General features: G+C 44.5%; 1 protein-coding gene across 1 annotated transcript in view; it reads left to right on the forward strand.

Annotated features, from left to right (window-relative positions):
- The window catches only part of LOC124613538 (neuropilin-2-like), a 246,788-nt gene that overhangs the window by 17,089 nt on the left and 205,973 nt on the right, over positions 1–23,726 (forward strand). The window lies entirely within an intron of this gene.

Below are 23,726 nucleotides of genomic sequence, written 5' to 3' on the forward strand. Positions count from 1 at the left end.
ATGTTCGTTCGCCTGCTGCACTATTCCGACCGTTGTCTTGTGACCTGCCTCCACACTTCTTTATTCCATGTTGTTCTCTCTTTTTGGCACCCACATCCGCAGCCGAGATCGCTAGCACACACTTGTGCTGTGGCGCTCGACACAGGGATAGTGGGGTCGAAACTTAGTGGTGTAACAAATTTCATCGTCACCATTTGGACGTCGTATGTCTAAAGGAATTATGACATGTGACACTGTTGATGGTGATCGGTTCGTCGGATTGGAAGGTTACGTCTGGTAGTCAGTTGATGCTATTCGAGATAGGCATCGTCATCTACAGTGCAAACATGGCGTTTAATTACCAGTTATAACCAAAGAAAAGGAAGCGATGCTGACAATGGACAGAAATTCCTACGTGTTGTTCCCATAGGGATCTTGAGCACGAGATTAGATTAATTCCAGCATGCACTGAGGCGCTAAAACTATCATTCTTACCATGCTCCATACCGGAGTGGAACCGGAAAGTGCTTTAATAACTGGTGGGATGTACCCTCTACCATGCACTTCGCAGTGGTTCACAGAGTACAGATGTAGCTGCAGAATACATGGAGTGGTATAGTACGTTGAAGACACCAGAGTGAACAGTTAAAAGCAAAATTCGTCTTTAAAAGTGGAACAAGAAAACGATTATACTCTCATTTATGTGTTAGTATCAGGTAATTGCATGTATTTGTATAAGATCTGGTGTAATTTCCGTGTAACGATTAAGAAACTAGTGTTTAAAATCAGAGATTTTTTAAAAGTCCTCGAGATGCGAGCGGAGTGCACTGCTGGTTGCTATTACAAAATAAATAGTCAATAACGTATCTTCTAATACGGCCACTGCACGCAAAGGACAACGCTCATAGTGCAAAGCACTTGGTAGTATACCAGTTTATATTTACTGTTTGCCGGCCGCGGTGGCCGAGCGGTTCTAGGCGCTCAGTCCGGAGCCGCGTGACTGCTACGGTCGCAGGTTCGAATCCTGCCTCGGGCATGGATGTGTGTGATGTCCTTAGGTTAGTTGGGTTTAAGTAGTTGTAAGTTCTAGGGGACTGATGACCATAGATGTTAAGTCCCATAGTGCTCAGAGCCATTTGAACCATTTACTGTTTAACAGGTCGCCTAACCAAGAAGGTTGTATGACACGTTGGGATTCTGATATAGAGGTCAGCTGTGCCTTTAATAGCATTTCATTATTCTCATATTTCACATAAGTTAATCAAAAATTATCAGTGAGCAAGAGTAATTGAGTTATGAAATTTAGGTAACAAAAGTGATGCTTAACACTTTGGGAGGCAGCAAATGAAAGGAAAATTGCGTGGAGACTGTAACATTAAGATATCTTTATCTCTGCCCCTCACGGGTACAAGGTTAAAGAAACAAAATACAAACCGCAATTACTTCAGCAAGTCAGGATGCGTTCCGGAAACATATGAAAAGCGAGCTGCTCAGATTACAGATAGCGTTACGCTCGTTGCAGAAACTTGTTTCTCCTCAAGATCAGCGAAGTGTGCCAAACAGGTCTCCCACAATGAAGTTCTTGCTCGCGTTAAGTACTAATTTGAAATTACTGTGAAATGAGTACCCTTAGCTGCATACAGAAGTTGATATAAGTCAACGGGGACAGTTGAAAATATGTGCCCCGATCGGGACTCGAACCCGGGATCTCCTGCTTACATGGTAGACGCTCTATCCATCTCCTTTTTTGCTGTTGTTGTTGTGTATGGTCGTTGCGGACGTCACATGACATCCCTTCAAGTTCGTTCGTTGACCCTTCCACTCAGTTTTTTATTACAGAGGCCATCCGGCTCTCTGACCGAACAGGCTGAGATACCGTGCAGGCAATCCATCTGAGCCACCTAGGACACAAAGGATAGCGCGACTGCAGGGACTTATCTCTGGCAAGCCTCCCGTGAGACCCACATTCGCAACTTATTGTCCCGCGCTATATTCATAGTGTCCTTGTCCATCATACTCATTACTCGCGGCTTTACTGCCGATTCCCGTAAGAGTTCTGGCACTGTTTGTGCATCCGCACGGAAGAAGAAGGGTCAAATGGCCGGTGAGCCTTAATTACACTCCTGGAAATGGAAAAAAGAACACATTGACACCGGTGTGTCAGAGACCCACCATACTTGCTCCGGACACTGCGAGAGGGCTGTACAAGCAATGATCACACGCACGGCACAGCGGACACACCAGGAACCGCGGTGTTGGCCGTCGAATGGCGCTAGCTGCGCAGCATTTGTGCACCGCCGCCGTCAGTGTCAGCCAGTTTGCCGTGGCATACGGAGCTCCATCGCAGTCTTTAACATTGGTAGCATGCCGCGACAGCGTGGACGTGAACCGTATGTGCAGTTGACGGACTTTGAGCGAGGGCGTATAGTGGGCATGCGGGAGGCCGGGTGGACGTACCGCCGAATTGCTCAACACGTGGGGCGTGAGGTCTCCACAGTACATCGATGTTGTCGCCAGTGGTCGGAGGAAGGTGCACGTGCCCGTCGACCTGGGACCGGACCGCAGCGACGCACGGATGCACGCCAAGACCGTAGGATCCTACGCAGTGCCGTAGGGGACCGCACCGCCACTTCCCAGCAAATTAGGGACACTGTTGCTCCTGGGGTATCGGCGAGGACCATTCGCAACCGTCTCCATGAAGCTGGGCTACGGTCCCGCACACCGTTAGGCCGTCTTCCGCTCACGCCCCAACATCGTGCAGCCCGCCTCCAGTGGTGTCGCGACAGGCGTGAATGGAGGGACGAATGGAGACGTGTCGTCTTCAGCGATGAGAGTCGCTTCTGCCTTGGTGCCAATGATGGTCGTATGCGTGTTTGGCGCCGTGCAGGTGAGCGCCACAATCAGGACTGCATACGACCGAGGCACACAGGGCCAACACCCGGCATCATGGTGTGGGGAGCGATCTCCTACACTGGCCGTACACCACTGGTGATCGTCGAGGGGACACTGAATAGTGCACGGTACATCCAAACCGTCATCGAACCCATCGTTCTACCATTCCTAGACCGGCAAGGGAACTTGCTGTTCCAACAGGACAATGCACGTCCGCATGTATCCTGTGCCACCCAACGTGCTCTAGAAGGTGTAAGTCAACTACCCTGGCCAGCAAGATCTCCGGATCTGTCCCCCATTGAGCATGTTTGGGACTGGATGAAGCGTCGTCTCACGCGGTCTGCACGTCCAGCACGAACGCTGGTCCAACTGGGGCGCCAGGTGGAAATGGCATGGCAAGCCGTTCCACAGGACTACATCCAGCATCTCTACGATCGTCTCCATGGGAGAATAGCAGCCTGCATTGCTGCGAAAGGTGGATATACACTGTACTAGTGCCGACATTGTGCATGCTCTGTTGCCTGTGTCTATGTGCCTGTGGTTCTGTCAGTGTGATCATGTGATGTATCTGACCCCAGGAATGTGTCAATAAAGTTTCCCCTTCCTGGGACAATGAATTCACGGTGTTCTTATTTCAATTTCCAGGAGTGTATATACTAAGATGATATTTGTTCTTTCGGACATGTCCCCTAGAACTTAGAACTACTTAAACCTAACTAACCTAAAAACATCACACACATCCATGCCCGAGGCAGGATTCGAACCTGCGACCGTAGCGGTCGCGCGGTTCCAGACTGAAGCGCCTAGAACCGCTCGGCCACCCTAAAGAACAGATACCATCTTAATATATATACGAATTTGAAAATCAGTACAAAAGCATATGTCATTCCATGTTAAGTATGTATTGCATAAGTGACTAGGGAGGGGAGTAAATCATAGACTCGCAGTAACCGTTACGTGGGGCGTTGGCTACTCGCGGCGCCGTGTTAGGATTTGAGATGTGTGTCGCCGCCGGACTGCTGGTGATGGCCTCTAATGTACTAGTTATATTGCTGATGAATAAGACTCAATTCAAAAGCAGTAACAGAAAGAGATTACATTTGTGCATTGATGGACCGCATGGTACGCAGGGTGAAAATATACGTAAAATTTAGCAAAGAAAAAGTGCAGATAATGAGCAAATACTGATTACATTTCAACTAGCGAGAACGTGACATAGGCTGTACCCCAACCACAGGGATGAATGAGTGAAAGTCAGATACAGCACCACGGACAGGGAGGGTACTCTACCTCTTCGAACAACGGAAGTTGACTCTGAACACTAGAGACAGCACATTTAAAGACCTGAAACATTGTAGACAGAGTACTATGCCAGCTGCAAAACGCATACCCAAACCTCACCATAATTCTCGTAGTTCGTAGCCTGAGAACGTCTATCAGAGACTAACCTCAGTTCATATAACCAGCGGTCTCGAGGAAGCTGCGACAACCCTCGTACAGAATACAGCACGTGGAGCCAGAAGATGAGATGAGCCAAAAGACAAGAACAGAATTTTCTCTCCGCCGTAAAATTGGGCTCAAACTGACCACACGATCCACGTAGGCATGTGGATGGGCGTACATACAGTCTCCAAAGTATAAGCTTACAGATTTACCTTCACTCGAGTAATCAAAGGTGAGCCGTGGCGGGGTTGCTGGCGTCGCCTTTCGAATTTCTGGCGCCAGTAGCTCGATCTGCCGTGTGATGTCCCTCTGGTTTGAGGCTACAGCCGTAATTTTTCCCGAGGGCATGCAGCTTTACTGTACGGTTTAATGATGGTAGCGTCCTCTTGGGTAAAATATTCCGGAGGTAAAATAGTCCCCCATTCGGATCTCCGGACGGGGACTACTAAGAAGGATGTTGTTATTAGTAGAAAGAAAACTGGCGTTCTACGGATCTGAGCGTGGAATGTCAGATCCCTTAATCCGGCACGTAGGTTAGAAAATTTAAAAAGGTAAATGGATAGGTTAAAGTTAGATATAGTGGGAATTAGTGAAGTTCGGTGGCAGGAGGAACAAGACTTCTAGTCAGGTAAATACATTGTTATAGATACAAAATCAAATAGGGGTAGTGCAGGAGTAGGTTTAATAATGAACAAAGTAATAGGAGTGAGGGTAAGATACTACAAACAGCATAGTGAACGCATTATTGTGGCCAAGATAGATACGAAGCCCACGCCTACTACAGTAGTACAAATTTATATGCCAACTAGCTCCGCAGATGACGAAGAGATTGATGAAATGTGTGATGAGATAAAAGAAATTATTCAGATACTGAAGGGAGACGAAAATTTAATAGTCATGGATGACTGGAACTCGATAGTAGGAAAAGGAAGAGAAGGAAACGTAGTCGGTGAATATGAAATTGGGTTAAGGTTCAAAAATGGTTCAAATGGCTCTGAGCACTATGGGACTCAACTGCTGAGGTCATTAGTCCCCTAGAACTTAGAACTAGTTAAACCTAACTAACCTAAGGACATCACAAACAACCATGCCCGAGGCAGGATTCGAACCTGCGACCGTAGCGGTCTTGCGGTTCCAGACTGCAGCGCCTTTAACAGCACGGCCACTTCGGCCGGCGAAATTGGGTTAAGGAATGAAAGAGGAAGCCGCCTGGTAGAATTTTGCACAGAGCATAAGTTAATCATAGCTAAGAATCATAAACGAACGTTGTATACGTGGAAGAAGCCTGGAGATAGTGGCAGGTCTCAGATAGATTATATAATGGTAAGACAGTGATTCAGGAACCAGGTTTTAAATTGTAAATCATTTCCAGGGGCAGATGTGCACTCTGACCACAATTTATTGGTTATGATCTGTAGATTAAAACTGAAGAAACTGCAAAAAGGTGGGAATTTGAGGAGATGGGACCTGGACAAATTGAAAGAACCAGAGGTTGTATGCAGCTTCAGGGAGACCATTAGGGAAATATTAACAAAAATGGGGGAAAGAAAAACAGTATAAGAAGAATGGATAGCCTTGAGAGATGAAATAGTGAAGGTAGCTGAAGATCAAGTACGTAAAAAGGCGAGGACTAATAGAAATCCTTGAGTAACAGAAGAGATATTGAATTTAATTGATAAAAGGAGAAAATATAAAAATGCAGTAAAAAGGAATACAAACGTCTCAAAAATTATATCGACAGGAAGTGCAAAGTGGCTAAGCAGGGATGGCTAGAGGACAAATGTAAGGAGGTAGATGCGCATATCACAAGGGGTAAGATAGATACTGCCTACAGGAAAATTAAAGAGACCTTTGGAGAAAAGGGAACCACTTGCATGAATATCAAGACCTCAGATGGAAACCCAGTTCTATGCAAAGAAGGGAAAACAGAAAGGTGGAAGGAGTATATAGAGGCTGTATACAAGAGCGATGTTCTTGAGGACAATATTATAGAAATGGAAGAGAATGTAGATGAAGATGAAATAGGAGACATGATACTGCGTGAAGAGTTTGACAGAGCGCTGGAAGACGTAAGTCGAAACAAGGCCCCGGGAGTAGACAACATTCCATTAGAACTACTGACAGCCTTGGGAGAGCCAGGCCTAACGAACTCTACCATCTAGTGAGCAAGTTGTATGAGACCGGCGAAATACCCTCAGACTTCAAGAAGAATTTAATAATTCCAATCCTAAAGAAAGCAGGTGTTGACAGATGTGAAAATTACCGAACTATCAGATTAATAAGCCACGGCTGCAAAGTACTAACACGAATTCTTTACAGGCGAATGGAAAAACTGGTAGAAGCCGACCTCGGGCAAGATCAGTTTGGATTCCGTAGAAATATTGGAACACGTGAGGCAATACTGACCCTACGACTTATCTTAGAAGCTAGATTAAGGAAAGACAAACCTACGTTCCTAGCATTTGTAGACTTAGAGAAAGCTTTTAACAATGTTGACTGGAATACTCTACTTCAAATTCTGAAGGTGGCACGGGTAAAATACAGGGAGCGAAAGGCTATTTACAATTTGTACAGAAACCAGATGGCAGTTAAAAGAGTCGAGGGACATGAAAGGGAAGCAGTGGTTGGGAAGGGAGTGAGACAGGGTTGTAGCCTGTCCCCGGTGTTATTCAATCTGTATATTGAGCAAGCAGTAAAGGAGGCAAAAGAAAATGCTGTCAGTAGTTCTACTGGAATGTTGTCTACTCCCGGGGCCTTGTTTCGACTTAGGTCTTCAGTGCTCCGTCAAACTCTTCACAAACTTGTACTACCGTAGTAGGCGTGGGCTTCGTGTCTATCTTGGCCACAATAATGCGTTCACTTGACTAGAAGAAGGGATCAGTTGGTAGGACATGTTCTGAGGCATCATGGGATCACCAATTTAGTATTGGAGGGCAGCGTGGAGGGTAAAAATCGTAACGGGAGACCAAGAGATGAATACACTAAACAGATTCAGAAGGATGCAGGTTGCAGTAGGTACTGGGAGATGAAGAAGCTTGAACAGAATAGAGTAGCATGGATTGCTGCATCAAACCAGTCTCTGGACTGAAGACGACACACACATACACAACTGTTATTATTGAAGGCCTGCCTGTTTGCATTTAGTAATTTTATTAACTGAAGCTGTTATTAAAGAACGCCTGCCTATTTTCTATTTGGTAATTTTACTTAACTGGAGCTTCACTCTAAGTTTAAACGCAGCCAAAACCTCTCAGACAAACAGAAGCTAAACGATGTCAAAGTTAGCGTAAGAAGGGCTATGCGTGAAGCGTTCAGTGAATTCGAAAGTAAAATTCTATGTACCGACTTGACAGAAAATCCTAGGAAGTTCTGGTCTTACGTTAAATCATTAAGTGGCTCGATACAGCATATCCAGACACTCCGGGATGATGATGGCATTGAAACAGAGGATGACACGCGTAAAGCTGAAATACTAAACACCTTTTTCCAAAGCTGTTTCACAGAGGAAGACCGCACTGCAGTTCCTTCTCTAAATCCTCGCACAAACAAAAAAATGGCTGACATCGAAATAAGTGTCCAAGGAATAGAAAAGCAACTGGAATCACTCAACAGAGGAAAGTCCACTGGACCTGACGGGATACCAATTCGATTCTACACAGAGTACGCGAAAGAACTTGCCCCCCCCCCCCTTCTAACAGCCGTGTACTGCAAGTCTCTAGAGGAACCGAAGGTTCCAAATTATTGGAAAAGAGCACAGGTAGTCCCAGTCTTCAAGAAGGGTCGTCGAGCAGATGCGCAAAACTGTAGACCTATATCTCTGACGTCGATCTGTTGTAGAATTTTAGAACATGTTTTTTGCTCGAGTATCATGTCGTTTCTAGAAACCCAGAATCTACTATGTAGGAATCAACATGGATTCCGGAAACAGCGATCGTGTGAGACCCAACTCGCTTTATTTGTTCATGAGACCCAGAAAATATTAGATACAGGCTCCCAGGTAGATGCTATTTTTCTTGACTTCCGGAAGGCGTTCGATACAGTTCCGCACTGTCGCCTGATAAACAAAGTAAGAGCCTACGGAATATCAGACCAGCTGTGTGGCTGGATTGAAGAGTTTTTAGCAAACATAACACAGCATGTTGTTATCAATGGAGAGACGTCTACAGACGTTAAAGTAACCTCTGGCGTGCCACAGGGGAGTGTTATGGGACCATTGCTTTTCACAATATATATAAATGACCTAGTAGATAGTGTCGGAAGTTCCATGCGGCTTTTCGCGGATGATGCTGTAGTATACAGAGAAGTTGCAGCATTAGAAAATTGTAGCGAAATGCAGGAAGATCTGCAGCGGATAGGCACTTGGTGCAGGGAGTGGCAACTGACCCTTAACATAGACAAATGTAATGTATTGCGAATACATAGAAAGAAGGATCCTTTATTGTATGATTATATGATAGCGGAACAAACACTGGTAGCAGTTACTTCTGTAAAATATCTGGGAGTATGCGTGCGGAACGATTTGAAGTGGAATGATCATATAAAATTAATTGTTGGTAAGGCGGGTACCAGGTTGAGATTCATTGGGAGAGTCCTTAGAAAATGTAGTCCATCAACAAAGGAGGTGGCTAACAAAACACTCGTTCGATCCATACTTGAGTATTGCTCATCAGTGTGGGATCCGTACCAGATCGGGTTGACGGAGGAGATAGAGAAGATCCAAAGAAGAGCGGCGCGTTTCGTCACAGGGTTATTTGGTAACCGTGATAGCGTTACGGAGATGTTTAACAAACTCAAGTGGCAGACTCTGCAAGAGAGGCGCTCTGCATCGCGGTGTAGCTTGCTCGCCAGGTTTCGAGAGGGTGCGTTTCTGGATGAGGTATCGAATATATTGCTTCTCCTTACTTATACCTCCCGAGGAGATCACGAATGTAAAATTAGAGAGATTAGAGCGCGCACGGAGGCTTTCAGACAGTCGTTCTTCCCGCGAACCATACGCGACTGGAACAGGAAGGGGAGGTAATGACAGTGGCATGTAAAGTGCCCTCCGCCATACACCGTTGGGTGGCTTGCGGAGTATAAATGTAGATGAATGTAGATGTAGATGAAATCGATAGACGTGACGTACATGTACAGACAAACAAATGGTTACAATTTTAGCAAAATTGGATGATTTAAAGAGAAAGAGCTTCACAAACTGAGCAAGTCAATAAGGCATCTCTGGCCCTAAGGCAAGCGGAGGGTACTAATGATGCCACTAACTGACCCCACCTTCCCTGTTAGACTAAACTAGCGAATGAGGCGTAAGCCTCTGTATTAGCTGTAATTTCACGAATTTTCTCACTATGGTCATCTCGCTAGATGTGTATAGGAAGGAAGTAATACGTTGTTCGACTCTTCCCGAAAAGTACTCTCTCGAAATTAACGTCTCAGTAATTCACAGTGCCCCTCTTGTAACGCCTACCACTGGAGTTCGTTGAGCCGACTAAACGACCCCGTGAAGGAGCGCACCGCTCTTCGTTGGATCTTCTCTACCTGTTCAACAAGTCCTATCTGGTAAGGGTCCAAGATTGATGGACGATACACACGAATCAGATGAACAAGCGCCCTGCGGATGAGTTCCATTTCCTTAAGATTCTTCCTCTGGGTCTCACTCTGGCATCTACTTTTCCTACTATTTGTTTTGTGTGGTCATTCCAGTTAAGGTCGCTCCGCATAGTTGCTCCTAGGTATTTCACGGAAATACTGTTTACAGTAGTTTCTCATCAACAGTATAGTGGTACAACAGGCCGGCCATGGTGGCCGAGCGGTTCTAGGCGCTACAGTCTGGAACCGCGCTACCGCTACGGTCGCAGGCAGGTTCGAATCCTGCCTCGGGCAAGGATGGGTGTGATGACCTTAGGTTAGTTAGGTTTAAGTAGTTCTAAGTTCTAGGGGACTGATGACGTCAGAAGTTAAGTCCCATAGTGCTCAGAGCCATTTGAGCCAGTTGTACAACAGCGACTTTCTCTTCATATGTATGAGCAATATTTTATATTTATTTGCGTTCAGGTTCTGCTGCAGCATTCATCAATTCTCTCTAGGTCACTTTGTTAATGAGCCATAAGGTATACGAAAAGGACACACATATTGGTCGATACCTCCACAAGAAATCAAACTACCATCCTAAACAAAAAAGAGGAGTCATTAAAACATTGGTGGACAGAGCCAACAAAATCTGTGGGCCGGTTTACTTGCAGGACGAATTAAGGCCGACCTTCAAGAAAAATGGATATGCTAGTAACGAAATTGATCGAACACTCCATCAAAGAGGAGAAACAGGCAGAAATACTGCGCAACAACAGCTGCCTTCTGGCTAAGTTTTCCTCCCGTTAATAAATAAAATTGTAGATCGCATCGGGAAAGTTTTAGTTTTGGTGAAGTAAGAGGGCGAAACGATCTTCAGACCCAAAAGAAGATTAATGAATATTTAAGAACAGCGAAAGATGCACGGCGCCCCCTAGGAACAGCTGCGGTATATACAATTAAGTGGAGTTGAGGACAAGTGTATACTGGAACCACGAAAAGAAGTGTCAACCCCCGCATAGCCGAACACAAAATGAACTGTCATCTGGAACACACCGAAAAATCCTCCTTAGCAGAATGCATTATTCAAGACAGGAACCACGAAAGTGAAATAAGCGTTTTAGCAAGGACATCGCATTATCACGCACGCGTGTGTAGAGGAACAACAGATGTTTAAAAATACCGTAATAATTGTAATAGAAAAGAATAAGGTTTTAAGTTAGATAAAATATAGACATCGACTTTTGCGCCAACAGAATGACAAGCGATTATTTTTAATCGAGAACGATGACGACGTCCAGAGATAGTCACACAGTCGGCATCACGTGACGTATGGTGGTGCGCTCTATGCGCGCCATAAATGCAAGAGACCCTCAAATCATCGTAGCAGCAGCCGCTTTACCTCGGAAGAGCTACCAAAGAAGAGCGGCGCGTTTCTTCACAGGGTTATTTGGTAAGCGTGATAGCGTTACGGAGATGTTTAGCAAACTCAAGTGGCAGACTCTGCAAGAGAGGCGCTCTGCATCGCGGTGTAGCTTGCTGTCCAGGTTTCGAGAGGGTGCGTTTCTGGATGAGGTATCGAATATATTGCTTCCCCCTACTTATACCTCCCGAGGAGATCACGAATGTAAAATTAGAGAGATTCGAGCGCGCACGGAGGCTTTCCGGCAGTCGTTCTTCCCGCGAACTATACACATCGTTGGGTGGCTTGCGGAATACAAATGTAGATGTAGATGTAGAAGATGTCTCCCGCATTTGGAGACGAAACGTGAGGAAGCAGTACTATACATTGACCACGATCTTTCAGGCCGGAAGTCTTACCTGAACAAGATGCCAGCCGTGAAAGCCTACACTGTATGACTACTACACTTAATTTTCTAAACATCTGCAAATGGTACAAATAAGTAATCTAATTCTGTAACCTGTACCTGTAGATGCATAAATTGTACCGCCATTATAAACTATGTCCCGAGCATGAAGAAATGTCCTAGCCTAAGTTTAAGGAACTGTTCCATATTTCAGATCTTACATCACTACATTCAGGCATTAGAATACAACTTTTTCACTCCCATCCTCACCCCTGTACACTCCCCACGAATCCACATGTTGCATTTCATACATTGGCCATTTTGTCCATTCGATCTTCCTCACACAACTCGCAGTACCCTCCTGATACCCACAGAGACTCCAAAACACTTCATTTTCACGGGTGAAGTTGTAGTTCTTGATTTCTCATCCTTCGCTACGGTTAACTTTTTTCTGCATAGGTGGCTCGTCAGCTCACAGGCTCCTTGGCTAGGTCTTTAAATTTTGTTTGCAACTTTCATTTAGATAAGATTTGGTGATATTTCCTGGATGGACACCGTTAGCCCACTTGTTGCCTACCATGGCTTATTCTGGACTGAAGCTATGGGGAAATCCGTCTTGTTCTGTAATGTGGAAAGCAAGTTTTGTCATGTCCGACATCCATAACCTGAACATCTTTTCTTCAAATGGAAGAAGATGCTCTTCCAGTTCGTTTCATATTTGTTGGAAAACGCTTAACTGCGGCCACAATTTTTTACATCCCCGTTTGTATTTTGTTTTTATTTGCAAGATGCCTCTTAGCTGTTGGCTTAGGCACATTTTATGTGCATACACATACATTTAATCCATGCTCGCCATTCAGATATATCGTTTCAACTAAATGCTATTCATCTGTACTCCACTTTCCATAACGCCTTCCTGTGGCCATACTGTAATACTAAATAATTATTTAATTAATTACTTGGGGTAAAGAACGCGTTAGAAAACTTTTTAGATCTCTTCTAAACATTATGTCCCTACTAAACATCAAGTTGAAATAATTATACAATCCACATTTTTAACATTAGCTTTACGAGGCAGTTTCTTAAATTATAGCAGTATAATATCGGACACTTACAGCGGCACATTATAGGCAACGTCACCATTTTCTCTTTGTCAGATTCCTACAAACGAATCACAGAGAAAACACAGTCGTGACTGTTTGAAAAGTAAGGCTAGGTAAAAACTACAACAAAATCAATGCTGTCTTCCAACTGTTACTTAATACACAGGACTCATAGCTGACAGTACGCCTCCAAGAAGCACGTTACCCACGTCGAATTTACTATATGACCGATAGTAGAAGAGGAACGAATTTTGTGGTAGTGGTACAAATTACACAGAAGAGCCTAATATCGTACAGGACACCAGCGAGCAAGCAGAAGTGCGGCAACACAACGTGGCATAGATTCGACTAATGTCTGAAGTTGTGCTGAAGGGAACTGACACAATGAATCCTGCAGGGCTGTGCATAATCCGTAAGTGTACGAGGGGGTGACATCTCTTCTGAACAGCACTTTGTAAGGCATCCCAGATATAGTCAATAATGTTCATGTCTGTGGAGTTTGGTGGGCATCGTAAGTGTTTTAACTCAGAAAAGTGTTACTGGAGTCACTCTGTAGTAATTTTGGACTTGTGGGGTGTCGCATTGTCCTGCTGGAATTGCCCAAGTCCGTCGGTATGCACAATGGACATGAATGGATGCAGGTGTTCAGACAGGATGCTTACGCACGTGTCCCCTGTCAGAGTCGTATCTAGACTTATCAGGCGTCCCATATCACTCCAACTGCACACGCTTGGTGCAGCTGAATGACCGAACGACAAGCTCGGTGTCGTGCAGTCATCAAGGGTACAGGAGTGGGTCTTCGACTCTGAAAGCAAATATGGATGATGTTTTGTTGAATGGTTCGCACGGTGACACTTGTTGATGGCCCAGCATTGATATCTCCAGAAATTTGCGGAAGGGTTGCACTTCTGTTACGTTGAACGATTCTCTTCAGTCGTCGTTGGTCTCCTTCTTGCAGGATCTTTTTCCGGTCGCAACGATGTCGGAGATTTGATCTTTTACCGGGTTACTGATATTCACGGTGCACTCGTGAAATGGTCGTACGGGAAAATCCCCACTCCATAGTTATCTCGGAGATGCTGTGTCCCATCTCTCGTGCGCCAACTGTAACACCACGTTCAGACTCACTTAAATATTGATAATCTGCTATTGTAGCAGCAGTATCCAATCTAACAACTGCGGCAGACACTTGTCTTATATAGGCGTTGCCGACCGCTGCGCCGTATTCTGGCTGTTTACATATCTCTGTATTTGAATACGCATGCCTATAGTAGTTTCTTTGGCGCTTCATTGTAGGAGATGTGCTACGTAGATAAGATTCCCCTCAATGTCGATTTTTGTAGGTACAAAGTATATAACGAGGTCCCTATCTCCGTATGCTCACAAGGATAAATGAATGTTGATTAACACAAAGGAAGGAAGATTGGCATTTAAGGTCCCATCGACGAAGCGGTCATTAGAGAGGGATCATTAGCTCAGTTATACAGGGACAAAAAAGGAGAAGGTACCGCATATCTCAAGGATCGTATATAGCGCAATTTTCTTGTGAGGAGACGTTGGCTGTGAAGGTTGCGGTAAACTGGAAAGGAACCTATAAGATGGAGAGGGTAATTGCTGCAGACCATTCTGCAGTCTGATTGCTTCATAAGGCACAAGAACCTGCGCAGCGCCACGCCTCGCAATATGTCACTTAACGCTGGCCGAGTGAGCCGAACGACACAGTTGTCAGAGACGAGTGCTCGCACTGCCAGCACTGAAACTACCACCCCAGCGTGGCGAAAGCGCCGCTCCCAGAATATTACTGTCACGTACGGCACGTTCTGACACAGCCAGCAACATGGGAAGGAGGCTCTGGTGCGGCAGCGCCCTTTGCATTCGACGCGCCCAACCAACGTGACCAGCAGTCATCTCGTAGAACGTGGGAAGCAGAGGTCCTGAGAACTCGGCGTCATGAGGACCATGTTGCAGAAGAATACGCCCAGCTTTTGTGTACCAAGCACATGTAAAACAGCCAGGTGTGCCCAGCTCAGGGAGCATTAAAGCGAACGTAGCAGACGTTATCTCTGTGTCGTCGACAACGAGCAATATAACCCTCGCTACTCTTATCGAATGAGCGTCTGTATCTACATCTGTAACCTGCAAACTACAGGGTGTATACGCGGACAAAGAAAAAAAATTCCCGGATGTTTCCCGGATTGCCCGGTTAAAAATTACACATTTTCCCGGGTGAAAATACACTTTCTCCTTGTTTCCCTCGAAACTGTAAAATGTATCCTTTGAATGGTAAACGTATTATACACCAGTGTAGAACTTCTCTGCACTTCATGAAACGAAATCTCTTCCCCCCCCCCCCCGGAAAAAAACTCGTTTTGGAAAGATCTTTGATACCCAGAAACATGTACGGTGCATATTTTAGCATTACGAAAGTATAAAGACGAATCCACCAAAGACAAATGGTTCAAATGGCTCTGAGCACTATGGGATTCAACTGCTGAGGTCATCAGTCCCCTAGAACTTAGAACTACTTAAACCTAACTAACCTAAGGACATCACACACAGCCATGCCCGAGGCAGGATTCGAACCTGCGACCGTAGCGGTCGCGCGGTTCCAGACTGTAGCGCCTAGAACCGCTCGGCCACTTCAGCCGGCTCCACCAAAGACAACACGTTATTTTCCGAAGCACTAAAATCGAGAGTGCGATTCGCTTTTGTCAGCTAATTCTACACTGAAGAGCCAAAGAAACGGCTACACCTGCTTAGTATAGTGTACCGCCCCCGCGAGCACGCAGAAGTGCCGCAACACGACGTAGCATGGACACGACTAACGTCTGAAGTTGTGCTGTAGGGAAATGCCACCATGAATCCTGTAGGGCTATCCATAAAACAGTAAGAGTGCGAAGGGGTGCGATCTATTCTGAACAGCACGGTGCAAGGCATCCCGGATGTGTTCAATAATGTTCATGTCTGGGGAGTTTGGTGGCCAGCGGAAGCGTTTAAACTCAGAAGAGTGTTCCTGGAGCCACTCTGTAGCAATTCTGGACGTGTGGGGTATCGCATTGTTCTGCTGCAGTCGTCCAAGTCTGTCAGAATGCACAATGGACATGATTGGATGCAGACGATCACCTGTCAGAGTCGTATCTAGACGTGTAAGGGGTCCCACATCACTCCAACTGAATACGCCCCACACCATCACAGAGCATCCACCAGCTTGAACAGTCTCCTGCTGACATGCACGGTCCATGGAATCATGATGATGTCTCCATAGCTGTACACGTCCCTCTGCTCGATACAATTTGAAACGAGACTCGTCCTACCAGGCAAAATGTTTCCAGTTATGAACAGTCCAGTGTCGGTGTTGACGGGCCCACGCGAGGCTTAAAGCTTTCTACCGTCCAGTCGTCAAGGGTACACCTGTGGGCCCTCGGCTCTGAAAGCCCATATCGACGATGTTTCCGCTGAATGGTTCACACGCTGGCATTCTTTGATGGCCAAGCACTGAAATGTTCAGCAATTTGTGGAAGGATTGAACTTCTGTGACGTTGAACGATTCTCTTCAGTCGTCATTGGTCCCGTTCTCGCAGGATTTTTTTCCGGCCGCAGCGATGTCGCAGATTTGATGTTTTAACGGATTCCTGATATTCATGGTATACTCGAGAACTGGTCATACGGCAAAATCCCCACTTCATCGCTACCTCGGAGATGCTGTGTCCCATCGCTCGTGCGCCGACTATAACGCCACCTTCAAACTCACGTAAATCTTGATAATCTGCTATTGTAGCAGCAGTAACCAATCCAACAGCTGCTCCAGACACTTGTTGTCATATATAGGCGTTGCCGACAGCAACGCCGTGTTCTGCCTGTATTCATATCTCTGTATTTGAATACGCATGCCTATACCAATTTCTTTGGCGCTTCAGTGTATATATCTTTTTGTGTGTGTTACCCTTTAAAATGTATATGAAACACAAATGTGCCAGTAAAATTTATGAAGCTGAAATAAATGTCTCGTCTTCCGTGCCCAAAATTTTTCAAAGTGGGTAGGCAGATAATTTTAACAACCAGGGCAGCTACAGCTAAAATAGTTATACATAATAGATTATTGACAGTTCACTGTACAATAAGTATTTAAATGCAGATGTCAAAACAAATAAAGTATAAAAGTAAATGAAAAGTGCAATAGCTCACTGTAGCTGTATTTAAGTCGATTAGAGACGCGCACAACCGGTTTCGCAACTTTTAAGTTGCATCTTCTGGCTTATGTAAACGCTATGTCATAATGGTATAGGGAGTTGTTACGGAATGCCGCAGAGTAGCAGTTGGCGTGGCTAGGCAAAGGTCTCACCCCCCCCCCCCCCTCAATTGATAAAAACCATCAGCAATGATGACTGTCCACTCTATGTTAAAATCACGAACTGTCACCGCATTATGGATTAAAATATGTCCTTGTCGGCCTATATCTGTTGCGGGGCATTATCCGCCTTCGCCAGGAAGAAAAAATACCCATGTTTTCCCGGATTTCCCCGTTGTCCCGGGGCGTACACGCCCTGAAACTACGTTAAGGTGACTGTCGGAGGGTGCAATGCCTCGCCCCGAATCTTCAAGGAATCAAACTCCACTATATAAAACATCTACAAACGTCTGATTATTTAATAAAAGAAGCTAATGTATTAAACATTTGACTTTAACCATATAATCGAGAAAAAGTTTACGAAAGCTTAGAAATTTAAAGTTTGCTGGAAGTTTCTAAGTGTTCTCATTGTCAAACACTGGATGAGCGTAGTCGGGGTAATTTGCCCTCCGTTTTAAGCAAAAGCAAGTTTTGCATCCATCTCAATGTTTGTGACGTTACACCTAAAGCATGTGTCGTACAACGATGTAATTTTGCAGTTTCACTCAGTGGTATATGTGAACACTGTCTGCAAAATGTGTTGCGAATAGAGTACGTAGTACAGAAGCAGTCAATTAAAACGTCGTGCCTGATATTGAAGTTATAGCGCAAGGACAAGGAAAATGTAGTAAGAGATAAACTTTCTCGTTTTCTCATTTTTTGGGGATGTCGGCGAGAAAAAGGCTCTTAGAGATTTGAAACTGTGTCTTAAGTTTGTTGGAAATCAGTAAGTCCTCTTATTCTCAAACGAACACGCGCACTGAGTTTAGCTGACTCAAGACATTTAAACAGTTTCTAACTCTAATACCTGATTTACTGTGTTAAATCTGTAACGTAATACCTTTTATTAGGTAGACTATGACAAGACATAAACACAGTCTCTCACTGTAATACTTGACTTACTGTATTAAGGCTTTAACATAAGATTAGGCCTCTTATTAAAGAGATTAGGACAACAGTTTTAATTTTAAAACTATCCCAATAATTATACGAAATACTGAAAATCGATGTTGCCCCTGAACATCTTTAGAAAGGCAACCTGCGACTGGGACTGTGCCCCGAGATAGGCCTTCAGTGATAAAGATGATAAGCAAGAAAATGATACTCGGTACCCTCGTGGTTATCACGACAGGTGGGCGTCGGAGGATGTAATACGTTTCTTCACTTTCACTGGAACGCAAGGTCTCAGAATTGCTAGAATGAAGCTCTCTGAGACTGACTACTATCTTACAGTGTCCCCATTGTAGTTCGCTGAGCATTTTTGTGATGTTCTTCGGACCTTATGTACTTCTCGCTTAAATCCAAACTCGTTAGATGGCGCTAATCACTATGGGACTTAACATCTGAGGTCATGAGTCCCCTAGACTTGTAACTTCTTAAAGCTAACTAACCTAAGGACATCACACACATCCATGCCCGGGGCAGGATTCGAACCTGCGACCGTAGCAGCAGCGTGGTTCCGACCTGAAGCGCCTACAACCGCTCGGTCACATCGGCCAGCCAAACTCGTTAGAATCCCAGATCGACGAATAATAAGAATTGGCCGAAGCCTCCTTCGTGGGTGGATTAAAATTCACGACGATTCTTTCGATGAATCTCGTTTTCACACATGGCTTCCTGACCGCTAGATTTTTGTAAACGATAGGGAAAGATGCATGCGACCCATTCTTGGGATCCTTACGGTCTAGAAACAGGAATACTGAACGTATACAAAGAGAGACAGTATGTATGATCATTAGTTAGTTTTATTCACAGGGAAGCACCCCGAAAGTTCTGAAAATGTGTACCTGCGTACACTTGAAGACAGACATCAACTTAGTATAAGAATCCGTACGTAGTGACGAATAGGTTAATATACTACAGCCTCGCTCAGGAACCACGAAAACAAGATAGATGAACTACACTTCCGCCGTTTTTTCTCAACGTTCGAGGCCTTATTGTAAAAAAACTTGCAAAAACTTCACTATTCAAAGTACTGGCCATAGATGGCCACTGTTGTCTCCCATCTTTTGGGCAGAATACGAATCCCGCGGCGGAAGAACTGGGCGTCTTTTGGGGAACTCCATAAATGGTGGTGGTGGTAAGTTTCTATGGGACCAAATTGCCGAGGTCATCGGTCTCTAAGCTTACAAACTACTTAATCTTAAACTAACCTACGCTAAGAGCAACGAAACACACCCATAGCCGAGGGAGGACTCGAAAGTCCATAAACCGATCCACATTTGCACTAGCTTATATGATCGGAACTGGTGGTCAGCCACGCCGTGTGCCGCTGATCTAAAATGGTGGTAGTCTGTGGGAGCACTGTCTGGAGCGTACCTTAACAGCTATGAACACTTGCTCAATAGAGGAGATGTGTTTCACGTTAGTCCAGATGAACGAATGATCATAGCTCCTCAGGTGTGCATTTTAGAGCCCACGTTTATTGGTCATTTTTTCTTGTTTTTGTCCATACTACACCTCTGAAAGTTACCAAGCCTACACTCTTTGCAACGCAAGAACCGGTACATGTATTCAACTGTCACAGGTATCAGAACGGTTTTCGTTTACTATTTTCGACTCTTTCGTTTCTGATACCGGGATCCTTATTTCAAATTAATACATGTATCGTTCTCCCTCATCGTAGAAAATCTGTAACATCATCACGGAATCACCCCGTGTATACGCACATTTACAGACGCCCGCGCCTATAACTTTGACGCTCTGTAGTCTCGTTGGATGACGTTTCTGGAGCTGGGTTTCTATTCAAAATACGATGTACTCACTCCCCTCTACAAGCCCTAGAAGTCTGTAATGGGAATTTCCGACCACCCTGTATATGTGCACTTTTGGACAGACTGCCTGTATTTTAGTTCCGGCGAAACAAAAGTAAAACAGTACCTTTCTTTTTTACTTTCAAAAGGCTTATTCTCAGCTTCCCTGGTCCCTCTGAATGTAAAAGACGTAGAAAACTGATCTCTAGTGACCTAGTAACAGACATTTACTGAAAAGAGAGTAGCAGGTATTTTGTTCAGTATTTCTCGAATATAGATGGTACACAGTTTTAACAAAGATATCTACATAACTTGGAGACGTTATCAGCATGTCTCATATTATCTATAACGATCTGGCAAAATTGTGTACATGGCGTTAACTGACGGTCAAGTGATACTTTTCAAGACGTGTATCGTGGCGGTTATGTGTTAAGAAAATAAGACCGAACTGGACGCCATAGTTTCCATTCTCTTAGCCAGTATGATGGCATTGTTTTTCTAGAAAAGATGAATATTTTCAACTGCTGGACAGCAGGTTCAGTAGCCTACCTTAGTTCCGTAACTGCGGTTCGTAAACGATTACGTTCGGTTTTCGGCTAGCATGTGAAGGTACGTTCCCGTGCACCGTTACGTGTGAGATTTGTAATGCAGTCTGAAGGCCTTTCAGCAATTATCCGCCTGCCGGTTGCTTGATATTTAGCGAAACCACGAGCTAATGCAGAAGCTATGTAGGCTCGTAGGACCACGAGAAGAGGTATGACGCAGCACGGTTAGGCAAGAGGCGGACCGACCAGTGTTAGGACACGCTCCACAACTCTATGAAAGTGGACTGTACCATCTTCCTTTATCGTCTCAGTATTTACTCACTCCAGTTTGGTAACTCTCCATTTACTTGCATGTGCTTATTATTACATCATTCGCGGGAGATGACATTCACCCACTCGCGAAAAACACTGTACCTATTTGCGCTTACTTTCTGTGCTATAACTTTATGATGGTGCATCTTACAACTTCAAAGAGGAGCACTCTTCGTTACAGACCTAATGCCTATCGGTAAGACAATCCTCTGGCAGTCAGGGCTTTCGATTCTTGCAAGCAATTTTCGTTCATCTTGCTGTGGCTGCCATGTTACCGCCACTAGCGACTCCTCATTCGCTGAGGAAACGTAAATCTTCTTACAACTGAAGTAAGTATGCTTCAGTCAGAACAAAATCCCTTGAAACCTGTAGCGACTTCTAAGACGCCCGCCATCTACGTCTGCACTCTGCAGTTAACTGTACGATGCGTGACACAAAATGCACCGACTTCTAATTTCACATGTTCTCCCCTCTCCCCCTCCGCCCACCAGCCTCTTCCTTTGCCCACTGCATTCACGCGTCGTGCGCGGGAATAATGGCTGACTCGATATTATTTCACAAATATGTTCTAAGCAAAGAAGAGAAAGCAGAAAGGTGAAAGTAGTATATAGAGTGTCTAAACAAGGGCGATGTACTTGAGGATAATATTATGGAAATAGAAGAGGATGTAGATAAAGATAAAATAGGAGATATGATACTGCGTGAAGAGTTTGACAGAACACTGAAAGACCTAAGTCGAAGCAAGGCCCCGGGAGTAGACAACATTCCATTAGAACTACTGACAGTCTTGGGAGAGCCAGCCCTGACGAAACTCTACCATCTAGTGAGCAAGATGTATGATACAGGCGAAATACCCTCAGACTTCAAGAAGAATATAATAATTCCAATCCCAAAGAAAGCAGGTGTTGACAGATGTGAAAATTACTGCACTATCAGTTTAATAAGTCACGGCTGCAAAATACTAACGCGAATTTCTTACAGACGAATGGAAAAACTGATAGAAGCCGACCTCGGGGAAGATCAGTTTGGATTCCGTAGAAACACTGGAACACGTGAGACAATACTGACCCTATGACTCATCTTAGAAGAAAGATTAAGGAAAGGCAAACCTACGTTTCTAGCATTTGTAAACTTAGAGAAAGCTTTTGACAATGTTGACCGGAATACTCTCTTTCAAATTCTGAAGGTCGTAGGGGTAAAACACAGGGAGCGAAATGCTATTTACAATTTGTACAGAAACCAGATGGCAGTTATACGACTGGAGGGACATGAAAGGTAAGCAGTGGTTGGGAAGGGAGTGAGACGGGGTTGTAGCCTCTTCCCGATGTAATTCCATCTGTATATTGAGCAACCAGTAAAGGAAACAAAAGAAAAGTTCAGAGTAGGTATTAAAATCCATGGGGAAGAAATAAAAACTTTGAGGTTCGCCGATGACATTGTAATTCTGTCAGAGACAGCAAAGGACTTGGAAGAGCAGTTGAACGGAATGAACAGTGTCTTGAAAGTGGGATATAAGATGAACATCAACAAAAGCAAAACGAGCATAATGGAATGTAGTCGAATTAAATCGGGTGATGCTGAGGAAATTAGATTAGGAAATGAGACACTTAAAGCAGTTGATGAGTTTTGGTATTTGGAGACCAAAATAACTGATGATGTTAGAAGTAGAGAGGATATAAAATGCAGAGTGGCAATGGCAAAGGAAAGCGTTTCTGAAGAAGAGAAATTTGTTAACAACGAGTACAGATTTAAGTGTCAGGAGGACGTTTCTGGAAGTATTTGTATGGAGTGTAGCCATGTATGGAAGTGAAACATGGATGATAAATAATTTAGATAAGAAGAGAATAGAAGCTTTTTAAATGTGGTGCTACAGAAGAATGCTGAAAATTAGATGGGTAATCACATAACTAATGAGGAGGTATTGAATAGAATTAGAAAGAAGATAAATTTGCGGCACAACTTGACTAGAAGAAGGGATCGGTTGGTATGACATTTTCTGAGGCATCAAGGGATCACCAATTTAGTATTGGAGGGCAGCGTGGGGGATAAAAATCGTAGAGGGAGACCAAGAGAGGAATACACTAAACAGATTCAGAAGCATGTAGGTTGCAGTAGGTACTGGGAGATGAAGAAGCTTGCATAGGATAGAGTAGCATGGAGAGCTGCATCAAACCAGTCTCTGGACTGAAGACCACAACAATAACATGTTTATGTTGTCGGTCTGTTACCAGTCTTTGTAGCAAACGCTGGCCTCCCTGGACTTCGGAATAATTGTCTGATGATGCGCTTTTGCCTTCAGCTTGTATACAAGTGCATCGATGATAAAAAGAATCTTACCAGCCTTCATTCTGCTGTTTACTATATAACAGTCAAGTGTGCTATAGAAAACTAATCAGGTCATTTTTTTGTATGTTAGCATTCCTGAAAACGCCCGGGGAACAACAAATTGCTTCATTGATGTATATTCTCAATTGCGATGCAATCTTCCAAACTGAAATATTTTTATTCGTTGACAACTGCACAGTAACATCAGAAAATACTCGGGAGAAATGTTTGACAGAGACAGTCCTTTCAAGAACTACAGGTTCGTTATCAGGCTCACTCCCCCGGAAAAACCGCGCACTCACAATGTGATTGCCTTATTCCTCGTCTTGAATGTATACGGTCGACTCACATGCGCCTACGTTCGACGTGAACGTTCAACAACAATTCACAGACGGCAGGTGGCAGCACTAGCAGCGGAGGGAAATATAAATAAAATAAAGCTTGTCCGGGGGGGGGGGGGGAGGGGAGGAACCGCGGGTGCGGACAGTGGGGCAGCCACTGTCGTAATGATGAAACGGAGAGACTTGTCTGACGCCCAAAAGGGAATGATCATTGGTTTTCGGGCCAATGGTAGAAGTATTTCGAAAAGACAAACACTGTAAACTGTTCACGTGTCA

Source organism: Schistocerca americana, chromosome 4, assembly GCF_021461395.2.
Source record: "Schistocerca americana isolate TAMUIC-IGC-003095 chromosome 4, iqSchAmer2.1, whole genome shotgun sequence".
Classification (NCBI taxonomy): Eukaryota; Metazoa; Arthropoda; class Insecta; order Orthoptera; family Acrididae; genus Schistocerca; species Schistocerca americana.